Here is a 22,356-nt window from a genome sequence, read left to right as displayed (position 1 = left end):
TCAATCGAACGCAGATTAGAGTTGAGATGAGTTTGCACTGCCTGCAACCCGTGATAGAGCTGTTTGACGACGGTCATCTGTGTTTTGCAAATCTTTATCGGTGTTGATTATTGAGTGTTTGTCTAATAGAACATAACTGACGCAAGTCCGCAATAGTTTAAACAATAACCCATAGCTTTACGTGCCAGGTAAGTTTTGCCCATGACTCAGTCTAAAACATTTCCATGAATTCCATGTTTCCATTGTGTTGTTTTGCCTACATGAATGTTTTTTTTAACTTTACAGAAGAGTATTAAGAATATTTGTTCTCATTATTAGGCGTATCTATTTAATAATAGAAAAATATAGTACTTAGCAATATGGACATCTCAAATCCAAATTTGTTTTGCTATCTAGATAATGTCAAAATAGACTTTGAAAGCTGCCAAAAAACTGATCTGGGATAGGGGATAATATACAGTCAGCTGTTTGTTGAAATAAACAAGAGGATTGGCCTCACTGTACATTACTCGGCTTATTATACAGTACACCTGCTTACAAATCAATAAATGAACATGAAATAATGGCTTTGTAGTTTAAATTATAATTGTTTATATTTGTTATATAAACTTATAGAGGTTTCCCAGATGAGAGTTCGGTTATGCAGTATTTCCTGGGCTGCGTTTCTCAAAAGCATCATGAGCTAAGTTGATCATATAGAGACCATTGGTGCCATACGATGCTTTTGACAAACACAGTGGCCATTAAGAAGAAATATTTGACTGCCTAATGCCACCTTTGACAATCAGAATAAAGTATTATAGAGAGCCATGTAGGCTAATGTAAATGACAATGTTTCCTTTGTACTTACATGTGTAAATGCGAGTCCAAGAGCTTTGTAAAGTACTGGAACTGCCTAAAGATGCATATTAAAATTTCCAAGGTTTTTCAAAAGACCTCATGAAAGACAACAGATTAAAAAAAAAAAAAAAAGTGATGTATGATGAGTAATCAGAAGACTAAAGGGAGCCTATGAAGTAAAGTTATGATGTAGTATTCAGATTAACATCCTCTGGCTAATCCCAATAGTCAACATGCTTACTGCTAAGATATTCAGAAAGCTTTCAAACAAAAATAGGAAATCATGTAATATAAAATATTTTAGATTTTGTTTCTTATTATATTAACCAAGAGACCACTCTCTTTTTCTGGTATATACATCTTCATATTCACAAACCTGTTATTTTTGCACGTTTCCTATTTCTTACTGATATGGGGGTTAATGGTGAATGGTCTTTTAAAAACAGATTGGTGTTTTCCACTGAGAGGAGAGAATAGTTCAGCAGATGCCAAAAGAGAACAAGGAAGTAGGTGAAAGAGCAGAGCAGAAATGTCGCAGCAAACTTTTCAATGAGCCCCCCCTTTTTTTTACTAAAGTTTGGTGGCATTGCATTGGTTCAGATGAAGCTAAAGTACAGGCCTTGTATGGGAAGCATTATTTCAGCATTGAGCCTGGACTGGGATTGGTTTGTTTTGAATCTTTATGAGCTTTTCTTCCAAATTCTTCCAGTTTAGGGATCACCACCAGAACGGTTTAATTTACGTCTATGTTGTAGTCTGGCATTGTATGTCTTTGTCTCTGTTGTTTGCTGTTTTGTTTACTGTTGATTTAATGTTTTTTTTTCAGCCAATGGTGAAATTTCTCACTTTCTGGTTGTATGGCATGCCTTGCTTTAGTTTTAGCCTGTTTACTCCAGGGTTGTCCAATCTTGCACCTGTAGGGCCACTGTCCTGCAGAGTTTTGCATGTCGTTATTACTGTAATTTCGAGATGACAACACGTGACGTTCTACTCTGAGCTGTATTACTGTATGTGTTTCTATGGCTACGTCTAAATGACTCTGCAGTGGTCAGGTGCAAGTAGGAGCTCACAGAAAATTTCCAGCGTACAGGTTGTAATTACGAGCTCTACGAGGATGTAAATCCTTTTTGCAAGTTGAAATCTCGTAATTATGGTAATTATGGCATGGTGTGAATGCACCTTGTCCTCCAACCCCAGTTAAACACACCTGAACCAACTAATCAAGGTTTTCATGCATACTAGAAACTTTTTGGCAGGTGTATTGGGGCAAGTTAGAGGTCATCTCAGCAGGACGTTGGCCCGCAGGAGCAGGTTGGACACCCCTAGTTTACACAAATGACAACAGCCAAAACGGCAAGTTCCAATCTGGGGTGGGTTTTCCAAAAGCATTGTTAGCCAACTATGTTGATCTTGATCTCTCTTGGTAACGAGGAAACTTGCGACCATAATTGCTTTTGTGAAACGCACCCCTGATTAGCTGGCTTTTATTTGGTTTCAGGAAGTCAAGGTACCATTCTGCTATGGTGAGCCCTTATGAGGAAGAACTAATTGCTGGATTTGACCAAGTTTATTACATACATCACAACAAGTCTTATCAAATATTAAAAATTGTGTTAGTACACAATTACCCAATTTCTCAATGCACTCTGTCCTTGTTTTTGTATGTCTGTGTGCATGTGCTTATCTTGTACAAGATATGCTTCAGCGATTTATATCCTTGAGGGCCAGTCTGGTGGTTACTTGTACTTTTTTCTCAAGTTAAGGTTTGCATGAAATGCAAGTTGAGATAGTATTTCCTTTCCTATTGTGATGTATATCTGAGTAAAAATGCCTTTTCGAACAAGAAAAAAAATGTAGAGCGGGACTTAATTTTGTCCATCTGGAATTGATTTGATCATTGTGGCTTCCTATTGCTGTACCAGTAAACACGTCATCAAAAAGGAGATGTCGCTGAAAGAGGGAGAGGAAGTTATTTTGATTAAAGATTACAAGGGCACATGAATATAATATACAATATTCCATAAAAATAAGAATTGTTATTTTGATTTCATGGTGACTTTAATATTTCTGAGAGTAGGTTTCCTTGCAGTTCATACAGCAGACATTTTTATCCAAAGGGGCTGTGACAAATATGCAATAAGCAGAAGGGTAAATGACAAAAACAACTTCAAAAAAAGGTATACAATTTTTTTTTATGTATTGCATATTTTTTTCAGTCAGGAACAATATGTTTAAATTTTCAATTGTTAAATAACATTTCAAAGTGTTTGAATTATGTTTTTTGTCAGGTGGTACAACCAAATATTTGTAAATATATTCCTAATTTTATTGTGATATCTTAGCAAAGTATCCCAGAGTGTCTACAGTGCCTACCACATTACAATTTTGTGGTTGTGTATTTTATTCATATTAAAAGGGGTGGTCGCTTATGATTTCACTTTTATAAATTTAGTTCCCTTTCGTTCAGTCACTCCGAGTAACGTCAGAGATGTAAAAAAGCGCCCAATGGCGATGAAATGTCATGGTCATGTGGAATTTGCATAGCGTAACTCCGCCCCACCTCGTGGGTATATAAGGAAGTACGCTGGCTTATTTATAAGGAAGTAAGATGTTTCTACTTCGGAGCCAAGATTACCTCTTCACTCCTCAAGCCTGATACTGAGTCTTCTCAGCCTCTTCGAGACAAGCAGCTTTCCAGTGGTGTTGGTGTGACAGCGCGTTCCAGCGATCTTTTACTGCCTGCCTGCTGATCGGTGCAGTGATTTGCATACATCCGGTGTGAGTTTCCCTGGGCGCTTCAGCACTGCTGTGAGACTTCCTCTCACAAAAAGAGCTCGCAAGTTGGCACGTCCTTTTCAGGATGTCTCGCCCGTGCGCTACTGGGTGCGGCAGGTCGTTACCGTCTTCTGATGGGCATACTCACTGCCTGACATGTTTGGGCTTGCAGCACGCTCAGGCAGCATTTATGGATACGTCATGTTCTCACTGCGGGAACATGACCATTATGGTGCTGCGGTCAAGACTCGATGAGCTTCGTCCTCTGCCACACCCCAATCTACCGTCTCCACGAGAGGCAGTACTTTGGCTGGTGGCCAGGGTGACCTGAGGGTGACGGTGTGCAACGAAGCCCTGACCCTAGCGCCTCGGGCCACGCCCCGCTTTTGCATGCCGCAACCCATGAACGCTCGGATTGAAGCAGCGGGCTCGGCTGCGGCCCCCCCGCCTGTTTTATTCGGTGCTTCAGAGGACGATGCGATGTCGGTCGCCGCATCACAAGGTGGGCTAGAGTCCTCTGAGGATGATGACTCTGCGGTGCTGCCGCCTTCCAGTGTGCCAGCATTGCCCAAGTCGGACCCAGAGCTGACAGCCATGCTGGCTCAGGTGGCCGCGGGCCTCGGGCTGGAGTGGAACCCTCTGCCCCGTCCTGAGCGCTCGCGGCTGGACGATTGTTTTTTTGGGAGAGACGCACTCTGACACCTGTCAGACCCCGCCCCCAATTCCTTTCTTCCCCGAGCTGCACGAGGAGGTCACACGGTCCTGGAAGTCCCCATTGTCTTCCCACGACCATTCAGTGGCCTCCTCCACCTTCTCTGCCCTCGATGGGGCCGCGGCTAAAGGGTACACCGGGGTCCCCCAGTTGAGCGCTCTGTTGGGATGCAACTGTGTCCGCAGAGTGCTTCAACATGGCGCGGCGACTGCGTTTCCCCCAGTGAGCCTTCTTGCACAGACACTGTGCAAGATCAGGGATGACAAGGTGCAGGTCCTTTTGGTCGCCCCGGATATTGGCCGGGCTGGACCTGGTTCTCCGAACTCTTGCTCCTTGCGACAGCCCCTCCCTGGTCGATTCCTCTGAGGAAGGACCTCCTTTCCCAGGGACGGGGCACCCTTTGGTGGTGGCTACCATCGCTTCCGCAAGGGCCTTGTCTACTCGACACGCCTATGAGTTGAAGTGGAACCTCTTCCTCACGTGGTGTTCTTCTCACGGAGAAGACCCCCGGAGATGCCTGATCGAGAGTCTGTGCTCTCATTTCTACAAGAAGGGTTGGATCGAAGGCTGTCTCCTTCCACCCTGAATGTATATGTGGCAGCTATCTCAGCCTACCACAACCTTGTAGAGACAAAGACGGTTGGTCAGCCTGACCTGATCATCAGGTTCCTGAGGGGGGCATGGAGACTAAATCCACCTTGCACTCCCCTAGTACCCTCTTGGGATCTCGCAGTGGTTCTTTCCCCCCTGCAGAGAGCCCCCTTTGAGCCTCTGCGGTCAGTTGATCTCCTCGCTAGCAGACATCTGCAGAGCTGCAGGCTGGGCGATACCTAACACATTCACCTGGTTCTATAACCTCCAGGTGGAGCCGATGTCCTCTCATGTACTCGCCTCAAGTAGTGGCCGGTAGCTGGACAGGCTCAGGTGTCTTCGCTTGCTCTCCATTCCACTCCAAGGACTGGGTCATGCGATATTCTCTAAAAGGGCATATTGCAGGTTAAATTTTTTTCGAGATTAATATATAACCTTGTATGAAAATACCATATGAAAAGGTAGTGCAGGATTTAAAATGTTTTAAAAAGACATAAGAGCACAAATTTAGTAGATAAAGTGGCCATTTTGTTGGCCACTTGGAAAAAGCACTTTTTTTTCAACATCGCGTCATATTACGTCACGAGAGGGAGTGGTTCGCCGAGCTCTGCATTGGCTCAGTGCAGAATAGGTTGGTATTCAGTAGAGTCTGTGTATTTTCGGTAGTTTTTCTATTCCAATTTATCATTGTCATGGTAAATTATTATCCAGCCTTTCAGGGCATCGAGTCCACAGGTTTCCTAAAAAAAAAAAGTTAGGAATTCTGCATGGTGGCGTTTTGTGCAGGTGAAGAAACGGGACTTCCCTTCGCGCATCTGCTTCAAAACACACGGTGGTGTGTATAGTGCTTTAGACCGGAGGATTATCATCCTGGCGATATGATGGAGTCAAACATTGTTATACTCATGTGAGGCCAGCTACACACTGGCTGCCTGACGTGAGCGTGGCGTTTTCTATCTGTAGACACACTGCAAGCGTGGCGTTTCTGTTGCGTTTCAGCTGCGTGGCGTTTTCTGTCTTTGCACACCAGAAGCGTGTCTGACGCGGCGCCGCTGCTGCTAGGTGACGTGGAAGGCCTATACTTCATGTTAAACATAAAATATATAAATAAATATTTATATAAATATATAGCCTACTGATACAGCAAAGACAACGTCAGCACTCGGCAGTATTGACGGCCGAATAGGCTACAAAATATTTTGTTCTGCATTGGCAGCTAGGTGCAATATTTGAAAATCGATATTATATATAAAAAAAAATTAATTACAATTATATCTGCATTTATGTCAAAACCTAGAGACTTTCACACATAAAAATGACATTTATTAATATGTATTCGTGTCAAAATGACAAACAGCTTTTCCTATTCTATTTTGCCTGGAAACGCTTCCAACACTCTTGCGTGTCGCATCAGTTCTATTTCTAGCATGTGCTTTCGGCACGGCTCGTGTGTAGCTTGCCTAAGGATGAATAAACATCCACACGCGATGCTTCTTTGCCGTCGTGTTTACATTAATGAATACAAAGTATGTATACAGTCTCACACTTTTTCGAAAAAAAGTTCTGATTATGTGATATTTTATTCATGCAATGTATGCACATTCAAGTTCACTCAAATGCATACTCATAACGTCATATACATCCTCACGCTAGCGGTGAATCGGCACGAAATAAACCCATAATACAGAATTAATGAATAAAGGATAAACACAATAACACAACATTACTGTCTGTGGTTCGGCGGCCGGCGGGAGATGTGATGGTCCCGCATCCGGCGGGAGATGTGACGGTCCCGGATCCGTCAGAGATGTAGCTCGGAGAAAACGTGAACTGTGCACCGTGGCGTGAGTCTTGTAAGTTACCAAATCAGTCGTGATGAGAAACCGCTAACGTTATATCACATAACGTTTAGTGTGAACGGATATTAACGAGTGTGACTTTTCCTGACGGTCAAGCCTATAAGTTTCTGTTATTGGTAAGTAAATCAATAACTTACTAGATGACAACGTTACCAGCTTGGCTATTGTCTGATACATGATAATAATCAGTACAGTGTTGTGATCTGAGCACAGTGATCATATCGTTAGCTAGCTTTATCTAGCTAACACTGGTCTCTATCTAGCTAATAACACTGGTCTCTCTCCGAGACACCTGCCGCTGTTCTCCACTGTTTCTCCTCACATAAAGACTCAATCTGTCTCCTGTAATCGTTGTTCTGTCTAATCCTGGTCTGTCCCTAATTGTGTGTCATAATTGTATGGCTGTGGTCTGCCATATGAGTATTAATAAACATTTATAATGTCCTCAGCGTCCGAGCTGTCATTGCGATCCATTGTTTTCCTATCGTTGAGATTCACCGCACTCCCTCTCGTTATGTCACGTCCGGTTTTGGCATTTTTAGATGCGGAAGTAAAATTTTCTCACAAAAACGACTCCAAAAGCCTTAATAGTGTATTTTAAAGAAAATCTAGTTCCTACATTATTTTTCTATACATTGACTCACTGGAGTCTCTAACCTGCAATATGCCCTTTAAGGTGAGCTTCCCGGAAGCCCTGAGTTCCTCCAGCACTGCTGATGCCGACACCAGATTGCTTGCCCGATCCGGTCAGCTCTCGTGTCCGGCTAGGTGTCCCATGTGCATGGTTCCCCCGCGGGGCGACCCCCACATGTGTACTCCCACTGTAAGTCTCTCCAAAAAAGTTAGTGTCTTCCTTGGAAAGCTTGCCACCTCTCTAAGTCCTCCCTACGGGCAGGCACTTGGTGCATGTTTCCACGTGGAATATGCTTCTCAGTGTACCTTGGTATTCCTGTGTTAAGTTGGAGTCCTTTGTCCATACTAGGCTTACGACAGGGAACTCACACTTGTGCAGGGCACCGAGTGGCGTGATTGAATTGGGACTGGCGTTACTCGGAGTGACTGAACGAAAGGTAACGTCTCCGTAACGGTTGTAACCCTCGTTCCCTGAGGAGGACGTAACTTCCCTCTGCCACTTCCGCTGTACCGCTGAAATGGCCGGGAGTTCAGTCTCGGCTCCTCAGCAGGTAACAAGTGCTATATTGCCAGCGTACTTCCTTATATACCCACGAGGTGGGGCGGAGTTACGCTATGCAAATTCCGTATACCCATGGCATTTCATCGCCATTGGGTGCTTTTTTACATCTCGAAGTTGATAGGCTTCTAAGCGAAACCCCCATTCATCAGTCACTGACTTTACGTCTCCGTTCCCTCCTCAGGGAACGAGGGTTACATATGTAACCGAGACATTAGTGTGTAATGTTGCTGATTGAGCATTAACAATATCTGCCAAGTTACGATGCTCAAAGTTCAAAGCAAAGGGAGATATACTTAGGGGTGTGCAATATTGACAAAAAAAGATATCTCAATATTTTCTTGGTTTTTTTCTCGATAATGATAATTAGATTATATTTTGCTGAGTGTGTTATTGTGCCAGTACCTTGGCAGGTTTAGGACTGTCATGGATGGCTTTTGATATTCTTCATATTCTGTGTGGGGGTCAGTTCACAGCAGTGACAAAAAATATTTTTTCCAATTCGTTTCAATTAATTTGTTTTGATTTTTACCTTTTTATGGGCATTTTTACCTTTATAAATGTATTTTTTAAACCTAAATATTTACATGCATCTTTTGTCAAAATCAAAAATTTAAACACATTTAATTATAATAATAAGACACAATAGGGCTGTTACCAATCAAATGAAATAAGTATCAACAAAATTTGTCTTTGCAAAGGAGAGGCAACACAGAAGCTACATCTGAAGTGGCATTTAGATGCATTCAATGCAGTTTAATGCAGCTCAGAGGTGACAAATGAATAACCTGCAGTTACAAATGCATAAATAAATATTTTTTTAAAACATAAAACATTGAATATTGACATTTGAAATGATTTAAAACATGAAGATTCTTTAAATGTTAAATTAAAACCACCAGTAGGTGGCAGCAAGTGACTTTTAACAAGCGAGTCATTGAGATTCAACCGATTCATTCAAACGACTGATTCATTGAGGAACGAATTTGCATACTATCCGTCCTAAATAGTATTGAAAAATAGAATTTGTCCCAAATCGTAGTATGTTGAAAAGAGTATTCCAAAGATGCCCGGATGGTCTACTTTTCCCAGTCAGATTTCGAAGTGCGGATCGACACGTACAACCCATTGCGGGTTGGACGAGGATTCGATTAGAACTACAAACGTGGATAAACAGTGTTAAAAAACTACAAACATGAAGGATGTGCGAGTCTGACAGTTAATTAGAGAGGTTTAGATTAAGGGGCTTGAGTGATCAATTATCAGTAACCTGACGAAAAGATATTTATTCAATGTGATCCTCATTATATTTCACCTGCATCAGCATTGTGAACTTTTGTAATGATACGTTTGGCCATTAAACTTTAAATGCATCATTATATTTAAATTGCAAACACATGAAGAGAGTCTCTGCATTAAAGACCCACAAATGGCAGATCAACGTGCTGCTACATTTCTCTCTGATACGGTAGGAAATTAAATTGAATGTGTGGGATTTTAACTGTGACGATGATTGACAGGGCAGCTTAAACAGTAACTGGATGCACACAACTAAGCAACAGAGTCCGTTAAAGATGACGAAGTAGTATGTCCCAAAGCTTGCATACTCTTTTGCTACACACTCAAAAGTATGTACTTTTTCTTCACAAAAAGAGTATACTTTTAGGTCGTAATATAAGTAGGCGAATTGGGACGCAGGCTCTATCTTAGGTCATTGAATCATTGATTCAACTGATTCATTCAAATGCTGATTCACTCAGTAAGGAAACACCCTGTGTGTTGCTCAGAAACACAATTACAGTTCTGTGGCTTCGTTTTGAACTATTTTCGTTGGCAAAACAGAGCAAAAACTGTCAGGTTGTATAACAATGAATTGTAAAATAATGTCAGATTGCACATTGTTAAAACAACAATTACTATATTATCGCAGACAATATATATCGCACACCCCTAGATATACTATCTTGCCAAAAGTTTTGGGACACCTGCCTTTACATGCACAAGAACTTTAAGGACATTCCATTCTTAATCCGTGGGGTTTAATATGGAGTTGGCTCACCCTTTGCAGCTATAACAGCTTCAACTCTTCTGGGAAGACACAAAATAATGTCATAAAAGCAAGATGACAATATAAGTTATTACCGTTAAACTAAACTACACCTGTTCTATCTGCATGCAGCATTTATTATCTGGCTCTGTAGGCATCTATAACAGTTTCTACACGAGCACCTGTACAGCGATTTATAGATTATCATGACAGAATATGCTAATCAATGACTTGAAGATAGTTAACGCCACATCAGCTACATAAATTCATCAACTAACCATTAAGAAACATCCTGTTGCATTATACATGTTTAGGGTGACCAAACGTCCTGTTTTCCCAGGACATGTCCTGTTTTCAAGTCCTGTCCAGGCCCTAATATAACAATTTTCTATCCATACAGAGGGGGCATGCTTTAAATGAATTGAAATTAATAAGGAATCTTTGAGTAAACTTCAAGTATCATTTGAGTATCTCATTGCCGGGCCGAGTGTCCTGGTTTTCGGTAATCAAAATATGGTCACCCTATCACATGTTGTCACTTCTTCTTGAGCCTCTCCATCATTGTCCGACTCTGGTTTGAACACAAAAGGCTGAACAGTTTCTGATATTTTCAGAGTGTAATCAGAGCTGCCAACTCAGGAGCTCATTTGCATTTAAAGGGACACACTCAAAAACAGTGCGTTTTTGCTCACCCTCAAAAAGTGACAATTTTGCTATAAAAATGATCTGTGGGGTATTTTGAGCTAAAACTTCACACACACTCTGGGGACATCAGAGATTTATTTTACATTTTGTAAAAAAGAGAATTATAGGACCCCTTCAATTTATAATTATTGCATTCTAGATGTCCAGGTATTTAGTATCTTTAGCATCCAATGTTACAATTAAAGACGGGAAAAAAAAGTATACCATTAAATGCATAACTATTCACAATATAGTTTTCAGCCATTTGTTCACCTATTATTTGTTGGTTTAAACAAGAATTTACATTGTTGCACCACCTGATGAATATCAGTTGTGCCACTCAAGGAGTATGCTAAATCCTTTTTTTATTTTATTTTATTTTATTTCAATTACAAATAAAAGTAAAATAGAAATACAAGTGTTTTAGTCAGCAGTCTCTATTGATGTAAAAGTAGTAAGTTGATCAAAAACAGAATAAATCACACGACATTGCATTTAGAACGTAGGACGGAATAGGCTACAGTGCAATAGATTGGTTAGATACACTGTAATCCGTTTGTGATTGAATAACAACAAAGTCATGTTTTATGATACAAAACTATCAGCTTAAGTCAGTTGAGAATTTTAAATTAAAATATTGAAAATACATTCATCAAACTGTTTGAAATATTAAATGCAAAAATGGAACACTAAATAATAACTGCTAAACAAGATTCATTATCTCTCTTTTCTTTTCGCAAGATATCCTTCTCTTGCTGCTGGATAATTTTTTATCCACTCACTGTCTCGTGCTGAGTTCTCAGTCCAACTTTATATTCATTAATTAATTCATTTTTCCTTATACGACCTTCAAGGGTCAGGGCTGGAGCCTATCCCAGTTTCTTATGCCAGAGCCAGGGGAAAGCACCCTGGACAAATGGCCAGTCCATCACAGGTCTCTCTCACAGACAATCACACATGCAATTTTGACTCTCCACTTTTCCTAACCTGCATGGGGGAAACCGTAGTTCACTGAGGAAACCCACGCTGACACGGGAAGAACATGCAGACTCCACATAGAAAAGCCTTTATATTGCACTTTATATTAAGTGTCTATATTAAACTACCATGTACTAACATTTAAATTAATAATTGATAAAATTCACTTATTGTAACCTCCTGTTTGAACCATCTGCTCTAAGCGGGACTCAAACTCAGGTCCGCAGGCATGAGAGTTGGACGCTCTAACAAGAAGGCTAAAGGCTGCAACTTTTAGCGTCAGGCACTAGAACGTCTCTTGAGATCAGAGGAGTGAGGTTTACTCGCACAGCGACTACTAGCTGGCATCCGTTACACTCACCCCCCTAAACCGCACTCCCATCCGGGTCACAACTCCAATGTAACCGCTCCTGTTCGAACCGCCCAAGCGGGACTCGAACCCAGGTCCGCCGGCATGAGAGTCGGGCGCTCTAACAAGGAGGCTAAAGGCTGCAACCTCTAGCGTCAGTCGCGAGAGCGTCTCTCTCACAGCAACTACTAGCTGGCCTCCGTTACATGAACATTTACATATTTTCCATTGTACTTACACTCTAAAGAAAAGGTGCTATATGGCACTAAAAGGGGTTCTTGGCTTGTAATCATAGGGGAACCTTTTTAAGTGGTGTATAGCACCAATCTTGGTGCTTCAGTGGTTCTTCAGCGGTTCTTCACCGTTTTTTGGGCTGAGGGGCTATATAGCACCGCTGACTTAGGTGCTATATAGCACTGCTACCATATACACAACATATTAAGATATGGTGCTATATAGCAGTGTTTCCCAACCGGGGTGCCGTGCAGGGGTGCCGTATAAAAGTCCTTCAAATATATAGATTTTTTTCAAATTTTTCAAATAATTCTCTTTGTAAACTTTGTTCAATGCATGCGAGTAGTGCCGTATGTTCAAATATGACCAGTCATTTTCGCCGTCATCACCCCGGTGTAATGCCAGAAGACGCGAATGAGAAGTCGCGCGCGCTGTGAGAAAATGTGTCTCTGTGCACTCATCCGAAAGCGTGCACACGTCTCACAGCGCGCAAATATTGAGTTCTCTTTCAAGTCTTGTTCTTGAACGGACAAACTCACACAAAAAGTATGTCAACATGTCCATCTTGATGAGTATTCTAGCAGACATAGTCTGAATATGCCTTAAGTAAGCTTAATATAGTCGAGAAAGACGACGCATATCTGTCTTAAAGGGGCAGTAGCCTTTACTGCTGTCTGTTTAATGTCAAACAACAAAAGACAAGGACCTCACTCACAGCTCTTGATTGAATAGCTTTTGTAAGTTTAATAGGATTAATCTTTAATTTATACACTCAAATATGCAATGTTATTTTACATTTGATCAATTTCTGTACCTGAAAACGATACTCGGTTACTTAACGTAACCTCGGTTCTCTCTAGAAGAGGGAACGAGTATTGCGTAAGTTTCCTTACGCATCGGGAAAGTATTCTTTTTTCGAGATTTCGGAAAAACCCAAAATTATCCTTAATTTTGTAACATTGTCAACGCAGTGCGGCAGCCTGGCAGACCATAGCAGGCTATTCCAGCGTGCTATTGGCTCCTCTGCTGGCAACTGCAGCAGCCTATCGGTGAGCCCGCGTGACGTGGCGACCAATGAGCTTCATTTGCCTACAGGTGGGGCGTGGCCACGTGTATATAAGCAGGGCTCACAGGCTGCATATTCGGTTTTCGTAGTTCTGAAGCGTAAAAGCCCGCGGGGCGCACGGCAAGGAACGCAATACTCGTTCCCTCTTCTAGAGAGAACCGAGGTTACGTTAAGTAACCGAGTATCGTTCTCTTACGAGAGGTTCTCTTGTATTGCGTAAGTTTCCTTACGCATCGGGAACACATTGTCAACGCCGTGCGCGCCTCGCGTACAGCATATGTATCCCAGGGAACCGGGGACCATAACACTGCTCGGCAGAGTGGCCGGTAAGGAAAACAGGCCACCACATATACAGACACTTCATTCGAACTGACGGGTGGTTACAACGGGTGGTTACAACACCCTGTACCATGAATGAGGGAACGGCACCTGCCGGTCTCCTTCAAATTCACCACACCTTGTCTCATGAATGAGGGAACGGCAACGCCGGTCGCCTTCAAATTCACAATATCTTGTTATATGAGTGAGGTAACGGCACCGCCGGTCACCTTCAAACTCACAACAGCTCGTCCCGTAAACGAGGGAACGGCACCGCCGGTCTCCTTCAAATTCACATGAGCCTAGTACCGAACTTACTACCAGTATGTGAGCTATGTCTGCGCAGAATCACTGGGCAGAACTAACAGCCCTATTGAACTGATAACACTTTCGCCTGTAAGGCAGGAACTTCCAGATTGTAAAATCTCACGAACTTAGACGGGGAGGCCCAGCCTGCCGCCATACAGATATCGTGGATGGAAATCCCTCTGGCCCAAGGCCACGAAGAGGCCATGCCTCTAGTGGCGTGTGCTCTGACACCTAGCGGGCACTGCAGGTGTTTGGAAGCGTATGCAGTTGCAATCGCGTCCACTATCCACCTGGACAGGGTCTGTTTCGAGGAGGCGAGACCTTGAGTGCGCCCACCAAACGAAACAAATAGCTGCTCAGAACGCCTGAAGGCGGCGGAGCGTGTGACATAAACCCTCAATGCCCTGACAGGGCAGAGGATATTGCCACCGTCCCCCTCGTCGGATGCTGTCAGAGCCGAGAGGGAGATAATCTGCGCCCTGAAGGGAGTGCCGATCGCTTTGGGGACATAGCCACACCTCGGTCTGAGAATGACCTTAGAGTCATTAGGACCGAACTCCATACACGTCGGGCTCACTGAGAGCGCGTGTAGATCCCCCACGCGTTTCACTGAAGCCAGAGCTGTCAGGAACGCGGTTTTTAGCGAAAGGAACCTTGGTTCCACAGTCTCGAGCGGTTCAAAGGGATGAGCCTTCAGGGCCTCTAGGACCAAGGCCAGATCCCATATAGGAACCGATGGGGGCCGCGGGGGATTCATCTGTCTGGCTCCTCTGAGGAAACGGATGATGAGCTCGTTCCTTCCTAGCGTGCTACCTAGCGTCGTCTGAGCGAACGCTGCTATAGCCGCCACATACACTTTGAGCGTGGAAGGGGACCTGCCTAGTTCCAAAAGCTCTTGGAGGAAGGAGAGCACCCGCTGGACCCCACATTGCTGTGGGTCCAATCCCTTGGAAACACACCACTCAGTGAACACCGACCACTTAGAACTATATAACCGTCTCGTCGAGGGGGCTCTAGAGTGTGAAATCGTGTTCATAACCCCTTCGGGCAGGTCAACGGGTATCCGTTGGTCACCCATACATGCAGAGACCATCGCTCTGGATGGGGATGCCAAACTGACCCTCCTGCTTGAGAGAGGAGGTCTGCTCTCAGCGGAACTGGCCAGGGGGGTGGGTGCGACAGCTTCACCAGCTCTGGGTACCAAATCTGGTTCTCCCAGCGCGGCGCTATAAGGAGCACCGGGCGGCGCGTCTCCCTGATTTTCGCTATGACCTGGGGCAATAGGGAAATCGGCGGGAAAGCATACAGCGGGAGGCTGGGCCAAGGTTGGGACAGCGCATCCTCGCTTTTGGACAGAAACCTCGGGCAGCGGGCGTTCTCTTTTGTTGCAAAGAGGTCGAGCTCCGCTCTGCCGAATAGGCGCCATACCAGCTGGACTGTCTGGAGGTGCAGGGACCATTCTCCTGGGAGAATGAGGCCCCTGGACAGCTTGTCCGGGCCCACATTGAGGTGGCCCGGTACGTGCGCAGCTCTCAGCGAGCGCAGCGAGCTGTGTGCCCACACGAGCAGGCGTTCTGTCAGATTGCCCAGACACCTGGACCTGACACCGCCCTGCCGGTTCACGTAGGACACCACTGTGGTATTGTCCGACCGGACCAACACGTGGTGTCCTCATATAAGCGGGAGAAACTGCTTGAGCGCGTTCTCTACCGCTATCATCTCCAAACAGTTTATGTGTAGGAGTTTTTCCTCGCTCGACCAGAGGCCCGAGGCCGATCTGCCCTCGAAAACGGCGCCCCAACCCGTGGTGGAGGCGTCCGTCGAGATGACCTTGCGGTGTGAGATGGCTCCCATCGTCACTCCCCTCTGGTACCAGTCGGCTACTAACCAGGGCTCTAGGGCTGAAACGCAGCCCTGAGTCACTCTGATCCTGAAGCCTCCGGACGCCCAGGCTCTGTGAGGCACTCGGGCGTTTAACCAGCATTGCAGCGGGCGCATGCGCATTAAGCCCAGCTGGAGCACAGCTGCAGCTGAGGCCATACGTCCCAGCATCCTCTGAAAGAGCTTGAGAGGTGCGATTTTGCCCAGCCGGAAGTACGCAGCCATGCGCCGGACTTGGCGCGCGCGTTGGGGTGACAGGCGGGCTGACATTGCCACAGTGTCCAGATTCAAACCCAGAAATGAGGTTGATTGCGTGGGCACTAATGAGCTCTTGGTCCAATTGACCGTGAGCCCCAGGCTGTCCAGATGGCTGAGCAGCATTGCCCTGTGGGCGAGGAGCTCGGGCTCTGACTGCGCCAGGATGAGCCAATCGTCCAGATAGTTCAACACTCGCATCCCTCGACTTCTCAGAGGAGCGAGGGCCGCGTCCATGCACTTCGTAAATGTACGGGGTGCTAGTGACAGGCCGAACGGAAGGACGGTGTATTGATAAGCCTGGCCGTCGAAGGCGAATCGTAAGAATGGCCTGTGACGCGGCGTTATCTTGATTTGAAAATATGCATCTTTCAAATCTAGGGAGATTAGCCAGTCTCTCGGGCGAATATGCGCGAGGATCTGCTTGGTCGTGAGCATCTTGAACGATCTTCTCATAAGAGCTTTGTTCAGACGCCTCAGATCCAGAATCGGTCTGAGCGACCCATCCCTTTTTGGCACGAAAAAATACCGGCTGTAAAAGCCTGACTCGCTCATAGAATGGGGAACCGGTTCTATAGCCCCTTTGCACAGCAGCGTGGCTATCTCTGCTTGAAGTAGATGTGCTACTTCCTCGCTCACTCTCGTCTCTGTACGCGCACAGAAGCGCGGAGGGCGGCGAGCGAACTGCAGAGTGTAGCCGTGCTTCACTGTTTTCAGCACCCATTCTGATACACCTGGAATGGCTTCCCACGCTCTCGCGTGTGCCCCACGGGATAGAACGGCCTCCGGGCTCAAAACGCCGCGCTTCGCAAGTTTGACGGCCTGTATAGGAGGGGCGGGCGCAGTGCGCGCGCTCTCTGTGCTGTGGGCCAGCCGATCGCTCGTGATGGCTGGCCGCCCTACACACTGTATCTCTGCCGCTTCGAGCGGGGAGTGGCTTGTGTGTGGACCTACACTCATCGCTCCGACATCGTCAGTTCCTCGCACTCCGGGCATCCGCCGGCGAGAAGTGCGGCGGCGGCGTGATCACGGCCCAGGCAGAGAGCGCAGATCACATGGCGGTCCCCGGAACTGAGCTGCGCGTGACACGAGCCGCAGGTGGAACGAGACATTTTGGAACAAACGCTCGGCTCTTTTTGAGAAAGTGTGACGCAGCGGCGACAACACTGAGCGTGAAAAAGGATATGGGCTGCCGGATAGCAGAGCAGGCACGGATGGCTGAAGGTGGCGCGATGCTGCCGGCTTCTTCAGGCGCTGTCCTCTGCTTGCTCGTCTGCACGATCACGGCGGCGGGTTCCAGATCCAGCGATGCGAAGGGCTTCGCTGAAGAAAAGAAAATCGAATATGCAGCCCGTGAGCCCTGCTTATATACACGTGGCCACGCCCCACCTGTAGGCAAATGAAGCCAGGTGGGCGCGAATCGCCCTCATTGGTCGCCACGTCACGCGGACTCACCAATAGGCTGCTGCAGTTGCCAGCAGAGCAGCCAATAGCATGCTGGAATAGCCTGCTATGGTCTGCCAGGCTGCCGCACTGCGTTGACAATGTTACAAAATTAAGGATAATTTGGGGGTTTTCAGAAATCTCGAAGAAAGAATACTTTCCCGATGCGTGAGGAAACTTACGCAATACGAGAGAACCTCTCGTAAGAGAACTAATGTTAGACGTACCTGAAAAACCTGAAAAGCATAGTTTATTTTTAGTGCTGTCAGTTAAACGCGTTATTAACGGCGTTAACGCAAACCTATTTTAACGGCGTCAATTTTTTATCGCGAGATTAACGTTCTTTTTGGTCTAACAAACTTTGTAGTTTTTTCACATGCTGTTGCAACAACTAGTAACGTTAGAAAAACTACAACACCACTCCGGATGTAGCTAGACCGGAAACAAAACATCAGGCACGCTGCGGCTGCCCGCACTCGTTTGGGCCATTAAAAGAGTAGACGTGGATGGCAAGCGTGAGACGCCGAAATGAGAAACGTATTAAGCCATGGTTTAACTCAGGGGTCTTCAACTAAAAGTGCTTGTCTTGAGCGCTGCTTTCTGCTCTGATGGTGCGTAGCCTACACACCAGACGCGAATGAAGCGTTTTGCGCGAGTGATTTAAGTCAATGCAAAGACGCAAATAGACATTCTGCGGCGCGGATTAAGCGGCGTGCATGTCGCGTCATTCGCGTCCGGTGTGAGCGCACCATCAGTCTCTTCTTCACTGCATGCTTGACCGCGCGTCTGGGTCTGAACGTAGTAACAGAGAGCATTGCAACGTTAACTGTTTCATTATGTCAAAAGGCTTCGCGGTCCGGATGGACGCATCTCGCGGTCCGGATTCGGACCGGAGTTCACTAGTTGGCGACCCCTGGTTTAACTGCACTATAGGCGGAGTCCTAGTTTACCTTGCATGTGCACTTTGTAATTTTATTTTGTATCACCCTGTTTTGATCCCTTAGAAAGGGCTGTTGAAGGGGCTGTTTGTGCAACAAAGTATTTGTTTCACCCTTTTATTGATGGGCAGTGTTACATTGTGTGAGATTATTTGCTCCAAGTGAGAATGTTGGTGTGAAATCGAACACTAAAGTATGCCAATGTTGTTTTCAATAAAACAAACATTTGAACAAAGCAAGCCGATCCACTTTTCTATGTTGATAAGAGCATTAAAATAAGAAAAAATAATGGGACAAAAAGAAATCAAGGGACATTTAGAATAAATAAAAATGTGCGATTAATTGTGATTAATTGTGAGTTAACTATGACATTAATGCGATTAATCGCGATTAAATATTTTAATCGTTTGACAGCACTATTTATTTTATTAGTAGGTCTATCATTGCTCAATAGTATTTATTTGTGCTGCTGCTTGTATTTAAATGATTTGTTCTTATTATTTTCTTTATTTTTATTTGACAGTAGTCCTTTTTCCCCCTGAACATAGCAAATACTGAACCGTACCGAAACCATGAACCTAAAACCGTGATACAAACCGAACCGTGAGCAATCTGTACCGTTACACCCCTAGCGTAACGTATGCGAGGGGGTGCCACAAAATGGAGAACATTTTCAAAGGGTGCCATGACCGAAAAAAGGTTGGGAAACACTGCTATATAGCACCAAAAGTGGTTCCCCTATGATTACGACCAAGAACCACTTTTAGTGCCATAAAGCACCATTTTTAGTGTACCGGAGAGTGCAATTGTCATGTATGAAAACGCTAAACAAATATTATTTTCAACCACACCGTATAGTTATTTCTGTGTTACAAATAATCATCACAGAAGTACTGGGATAAAAGATTATAGTTATACAAACTGTGTACATGCCTTGTATTGGAAGCCACACTGCCAAAACACTGACAAAGAAGATGATGTTGACAAAGGGAAACAGGATTGCAGGTAAGTCGGTTGAGTCACAGAGCAACGACACCAGACAATGAGTGTTGTGAGATGGTGGTTTAAATAGCAGTCCATATGAGATCAGAATTCGGGGGATTGGGAACAAGTGGTCGGAGCTGAGGAGTCTAGCGCTGAGAAATTGGATGGATTTGTGACAGTACCCCCCTCCCCAAGGGTAGCTCCCAAGGACCAGTGAGTGTGATGATGTGGACAGGCTCTACCTTTGGGTGCTGGGTGATCAGGATGTTAATTGTGGAATTCATTTAGGAGAGCTGGGTCAAGGAAGTCCCATGATCTCTCCTCGGGTCCATAGTCTTCCCAGTCTATAAGGTATTCCAATCGTCTTCAGGTAAGCTGAAGTTCCTGAACATTTGATGGAGTAGTGCTTCAGCTGTCTCCATGGGTGTTGGTTTTCCAAAGCTTGCAGTCTTATCTCAATGTGAACCTTTACATTGGGATAAGACGGCAAGCTTTGGAAAACCTGTTAACTGCCACAAGAACACAGGTGAAATAATCAGATTCTGGAAGGTCTGTGATGAAATCTACTCCAAGGTGAGACCAGGGTCGTTGAGGAAGTGAATGCAATTTACCTTAAAGTCCCTGTAAAGCCAATTCTGAGATTTTTTTCTAAACATAAATGTTAGAAATGTATTGCTGAAACAAATTACAAAGACTGTGAACTATGTAGTACTGAATCCAGAAGTTAGACCGTTAAACAGTTTCTTCACCGTTGCTGTGTTCAGGATTTTCTCGGCGGGGCTAAAACGGTGGCTCGATGACGCACTGGAGCCACCGAGCCTGGCTCCTCCCCAAACACGATCATAACTAGAGCAATTTGGCATCAGTTTGCCCACTCGATCGCGAGTTACTGTCAGTACTGTTAGTTACTATAGTCTACAACTTACAAAACAGCTTACAAAACAAACACGATGATCAAGAAGAGGTGGATTAATTTTGTGAACAGCCACCTTGATGGAGAGCTGAGGATAACCACCGACGCCTGCCTCTGAGTCTGCAGTGACAATACACCGGATCGTTTTACAAACTTTCACCGGAGACAACTGGGATTCACTGATAATGCGCTGCAGAACCGACTATCCCCCGCCCAGGCCTTCATCCTCCCGTCCCACCGACATCTGGTGCATCGTGATCATAGACGCTCGTGATCAGTGAGTGTTGTCTTGTGTGCCACGGCAGCTTTCTCGCGAGTGGGCGTGGTTTCAGCGCCGACAGCGGACACACCCCCAGCGTTTGAGAGCAGAGAATGCTGCTAATTTTTTCACGTTTTTGATAAGCTATTTTATGTACTTGGCGGATTTTTTAATGATTAAAATTTGGCTGGGTGGTTCATAACACATTTATCTGTGGTGTGAGAAACTCAGAACACATGTTTAGTTTTGACTTTACAGGGACTTTAAGGTACGGGACAAGTAGATTTAGAGATGGCACAGGTGGGACATCCTTGCACACATCCTGGGGCCTCATATGGGGCCAACAGTTCCAGATGCGGCGGAGCGAGAAGGTTTGCTGACTGCCAGGGTGTCCTGTGTCTAAGGAAGAGTCCATGAGGGTAAAAATGTTGTAAATAATGTTCCGTTTCTTGATAGACTGATCGTTTCGCTTCCTCCGTGTATCATCAGGAGCCGCAAGTATTAATTTTGTTTTGTCTGCATGTGTATTTTTGAATTTCAAAGTGACGACACCCTTCTTTACTGTTCTACTGAAGAAATAAAGTCACCTACATATTAGATGGCCTTCAAATGTAGAGTAGTAGATGGCTGGAGGGAGGATAGGTTCTGGAGGTGCTACAATGTTATAATGTAAATGGGATAAACTGTTAGTCTTGATGTTCTTATCCCCAGGTCTGTAGGTGACCTTAAAGTTAAATCGAGTGAAGAATAAAACCCAGCAAGCTTGTGGAGGGTCAAGGCGATGGGCTTCCTGGAGGTAGGTTGTGGTGGTCTGTGATGACCTCAAAGGGATGTTTGGCTCCCTCCAATCAATGTCGCCACTCCTCGGGCACCAGTTTGATGGCTAGCAACTCTCTGTTGCCAATGCCATAGTTCTGCTCCACCGGGGATAACTTTCTTGAAAGAAGGCACATGGATGGAGCTTTGATGGATTCCCCTGCCGCTGAGACAACACAACCCCCACACCTGATGTTGAGGCATCCACCTCAACCACGAAGGGCAGTTTGGGATCTGGATGTATCAGTGTAGGGAGGAGGGCGGTAGTAAAAGCTTCCTTGAGTTGATGGAATGCGGATGTTGCAGTGGGTATCCAGGACAGAGACTTGGGCTTATTGCGGAGCAAGGTAGTGAGTGGTGAGGAAATCTTTCTGAAATCTGCAATGAAACAATGGTAGAAGTTAACGAATCCCAAGAATCTCTGTTGATCTCTTACAAAAGAAGGAAGTGGACAATTTTGGACTGTTTCCCCTGGTCAATCTTGACACCCGAAGCATCAATGATGTAGCCCAAAAACTGGATAGATGATCACTGAAACTCTGACTTCTCTAGTTTTAAATAGAGGTGGTTCTCTCTCAGCCGTTGGAGGACCTGTTGGAGGTTATATGCACTGTGTAGGTTCAATTTCGTGAGGATGGTGGCACCCCTCACGCCAGTGTCATGGGTGGCTGTAGTAAGTGGTGCATGAAAACGAATTGCTCAAAAGGTCTTTAATATAATAATCCTTAGAAGAACACAGGAGAAGCTCAGAGGAAAACACAACCACGTCGCATAAATGAGACAGGGCAAAGAACTGAACAAAACAAGTAGTACTTATACCGGACCTGATAAGATAATAGATGAACACCAGGTGAGCTAAATGACTAACCAAACACATGCAGCTGGGTCAAACTATAGCAGATAGCGAAGGCAG

This window comes from Gobio gobio (assembly GCF_949357685.1).
Source record: "Gobio gobio genome assembly, chromosome: 6".
In the NCBI taxonomy this organism is placed as follows: Eukaryota; Metazoa; Chordata; class Actinopteri; order Cypriniformes; family Gobionidae; genus Gobio; species Gobio gobio.
Note: the sequence above shows the minus strand (reverse complement) of the source record.